Raw genomic sequence first — 4,406 nt, forward strand, 5'->3', positions numbered from 1 at the left:
AGCTTTCTTTTTCGAGAAGGCGCAGCAGCGCTCTCAGGAGCTGATAGAGTTGGTTGGTCTCTGCCTTCATATAGTTTTCACGAGGGCGATGAAAACTGATTTTGCCGAAAAAAGTTGTTCGAGTGCTCCTCAGTGTTGCCAGATGATCGGACAACAAACCACCGAACGGACGGAGGGAATAACCCCAATGCACAGCAAAAGCCACTTAAATTGGATGTTATAACGAGAAAAAAAAATTCCCTTATAAATTTCCAGATATATACGGTGCCCAAAAATTGCCCTCAAACTAGCAAGATTTCCCTTTTTTCCCATTTAGACCTGAATATTACCTTAATTCGGGAATTATCCCTCCGGTTGGCAGCCCTGATCAGACTTGACGTCGCACGCCACGTGCCAATGCTGTCCATCAGTGTTGCCGGGCCCACATATCTTTGATCGGGGTCTGGGACATTTCGGTGTAGGACGTTTCGGTGTAGGACTTTTCGGTGCACGGACATTTCGGTGCACGGGCATTTCGGTGCACGGACGTTCTGGTGCGGGGCATTTTGGTGCACGGACTTTTCGGTGTACGGACTTTTCGGTGCATGGTCGGAAAACACAGAAAGGACCCAAAGATTCACCTTTGTCCCCATTGTATACGATAAGTCTCCAGCGACACAAAGCAGAATGTTTTGTTCTGTTTGTCTTTTTTTTTTAACTCTATACCTTTGGCAGCACTGTGCAGCCAAGAAAAGTAGAAACACAGGCTTGCGCTTCTTTTCTTATCTGTGGTGATCGGGTGCAGTTACCAGGTCACCTCGATGCTGTTCATAGAACACGTCATTGGGAAATGAAATGTCTCCATGTTGCAGTAAACAGAATCAAAGAAGAACTTGCCGCTTTTCTTCGTTCACTGTTCGTGTGTTTAAACAGTTGTGGTATGATCAGGGGATAAGTGGAATGACATTGAAATTGGGCATTCTAGTCACTTCATCTCTGACTGAATTTACAGGCCGAATTCATAAACAATCATTTTAGTTTTGTAACAAATACTTTTGTACACCAGGTTATTTGTGTATGCATTCCAGTGATGTCATTCTTTATTTCACTTTCCACTGTTGTGGTTTGGATTTCAGAATACATATATTTAGAGAGTAAGTGGTGTTATTTTATCAACACATTGTTTGACCCCTTTTCATAAAACTGCACGTAGGATGTCACAGCCGGCATGATGTTTGTAGTAATTCCTCGTCGCCAAAAATGTTGTATTAAAGAAAATGCGGACACCCGTGAAAATAAAGAAGAGCAGGGCCTGCGTGGGCCTGCGGAAAACAAGGGGTCTTACATGCCGAAGAGGTGAACGGCGGGCCGGGCGCGGGAGCCCCGGACGGAGAGAGAGAGACGTCCGGCGAAGTTGGTTGTTGAATTGTAACTATTTATTTAACGGTCAACAACGTGGGGTTGAGTGCCACGGGGACGCAACCCTGATAACACGGCGCAATGGTGTAACAGTGGCGCCATCTGGTTAGTGTGGCGAGAACTACTTAAATGAAAATATTGAAATACTACAATGTTCCTCAAGGCGCTCTCTGGAATGCATGTTTCCATTCCCCACAGGCATGGCAACAATTGGTAGGGAGGAGCAGTTTGGCATCACACACCATGTCCCTCAAAGACACAGTGCGACCTTACGGAACAGACAACCCTTCTGAAACTTAGTGCTGTGTCTTTTATAGAGGCAGGTGCGCAGTGCACATTCTCAAACTTGGCCCTCAAAAGTTGCTTTTTATTCACTACATTTCATTCCTCAAGAAGCCTAAAACTGAACTCAAAACGGAGGAATGTTACTCCCTTGAAACTATAAATTTTCTCCCCGAAAGTGTCAAAACGACCTTCAAACTGGAGGAATGTTACACCCTAATTCACAAATTTACCTCAAAGGGGACATTATTAATCCCCATAGGGTGGCAAACTCCCTCTAGGGATCACAGTTGATCCATTAAGGGAGCACAATTCGTCCCTTGCAACTACAAATTTTCTTCCTCAGGTTGTCAAAAGTGCCTTCAAAACAGAGTGAAGTCACTCCCTAATTAAATTTACCCTCAAAAGGGTCATTACTAATCTTCATGGGGTGGTAAAATTACTCCCTCTTCGTAAAATACGGGACTTTAAAGGGCCATAGTTAATCCCTTAAGGACATGAGTCCTTAGGGCTGAGGCGAAATTGTTAATTAGGTGGCAAAATAGTCACAAAAGGGTGCCACTTCAGAAGGTAAATCTCAGTAACACCAATTACTCCTTAAAAGGACGAAGTACTGCTTTTTTTTAAGAGTGCAGGCGCAAGTGTCGTCTGCACTGCACTCTTCATCACGTTTTGATGTCTACGACATTCAACGACGTCTGTACAACTGCGGCGTAACCCTGTGCACGTAGTGTCCATAGTGGACGAAACTATCACAAACAGTCAGACGACGACGGCGGTAACGGCGGGGCGGCCGGACGGCTCCCGAGAAGCGCGCTGCGTAGGCGCGTTACGCCAATCACGTGAACACAGCTGAGCGCCGAGAAGGAACGTTGCTGACGTCACCCGTTACGCTTGCCCGGAGAAGTAAGAACAAGCAAAAGGGGCCCATGGTGATGACGTTTAGCTCAATGTTGGCTACGCCACGCCGTAGCCGTGACTGCGCTGTTGGCTGCGCCTGAATTCGCCCGCTCGAGTCAGCCGATTTCAGCAACTTAGCGAGTTGCCAAGTTTGTCAGACCGTTCAAGAAACATTTAGACAAATTTGACGTGTAGTCTTCCTAGGCTATACTGAAGAGGACTGCATTGTTTTTTTTTTTTCTTAAGGAAAAATTTCACAACCTATAAAAAATATTGATGTTTTCTATTCATAGTTCTTGGCAGTATAAAATCCAGTTTTTCTATAGTTTATTGTCAATAGTTTCTAAGCAGGATTTCTGCTGTTTTTCTATTTTTCAATCGGTTTTAGATTATTCCTCAATAATCATTCACAAGTCCCTAAATGCAGTTGTTTTTCTCCGAGCTCCACGACATTTTCTTGATAGACTCTCGACGTTCTTCGTCAACTAATAAAATACAATCAATAGCTTTATGTTAGTTCGCCATCGATACATTCACGATAGTCGAGCATCGATAGTATGTTATCGATGGTTTCACAATAGTTGACTATCGATTGGAAGTATACTATCGATAGTATATTATCTCGTTTCATGATAGTCAACCATTGATAGTATAATAGCAATAATTTCACGATAGTCAACTATCGAAATTATACTATCAATAGTTCCACGATGGTCAACTATCTATAGTTTTTTTACCATCGATAATTAGGCTTCCACTAGTATGCGGACATCATCCTTGAGACCGTCGGAGGTCATTCTAGACACAGTCTTTGACTTTGTCCCCTAGGACGTCGTCCTAGACGCCATTCTTGAGATCGCCCTAGAGGTCATTCTAGACGTCATCCTCTAGGACGTCGTTCTTGAGATCGCCCTAGGGTTGTCCCAGCAAGCAGATATAAATCCACGCCACGCTTACACGGAGTGTCAGTACGCACATTCACATTCGCGCCCAAGCTACGAAGCAATCACTCATGGCTGCGACGCAAGCAGATAAACTCGCGCACACACGAAGCGGCGGTACACACAAATTCACTTGCGCCCAAGCTAAGCAATTACCCAAGTAACAAGTTTACAAGACTTCTACGTATAGCCTACCTCTAGGACATCAGAGATGCCACCTAGGACCTTTACGACAATGCCACCTCTAGGGCGATCTCAAGAATGTGTAGGATGACGTCCTGGGGTACGTGAAGAACAACCTTAGGATGACGTCCTAGAGGACAACGTCGAAGACTTCTAGGACCACCTCTCGGACCTCTAGGACGGTGTCCGCATGCGTTCGGCACAGTCGAGGCTAGTACCGTATCGCGAAAAGTGGGCACAGTACCTAAAAAATGCCATTGCGTTAAAAAAAACTGTACAGGGTTTTTAGTGCGAAGATGAACTATGCATCGTCCAATGCTCAATCTTCGCAAAACGTAGCACTAGCGGTCCAAACCAGGTACCAAAGTTTCAGAACTAACCATTATCTTATTCACAAGTCAATTTCTTTAAATTTTCGATAGAACAGTGGCAGCCCACGGCAGCCTCAAATACATGGGGCTCAACGATGCCAGTTACCAAGGGCGGGCCCAATTTTCCTATTAAATTATCAGAAAAAATTTTTGAACAAGATAAGTTAGTTCCGAAACTTTGGCATCTGGTTGGGACCACTAGCGCTACGTTTGGGAGGAGGCCGGACGCTCGGCGATGCATCATTTATTTTAGCGGTTAAAAAACTAATTGCTTTTGCTGGAACACCAGTTTTTATCCATCACTTATTCTTCCGTTGAAAACATACTATTC

Source organism: Ixodes scapularis, unplaced genomic scaffold (assembly GCF_016920785.2).
Source record: "Ixodes scapularis isolate PalLabHiFi unplaced genomic scaffold, ASM1692078v2 PGA_scaffold10__122_contigs__length_95168666, whole genome shotgun sequence".
NCBI lineage: Eukaryota > Metazoa > Arthropoda > Arachnida > Ixodida > Ixodidae > Ixodes > Ixodes scapularis.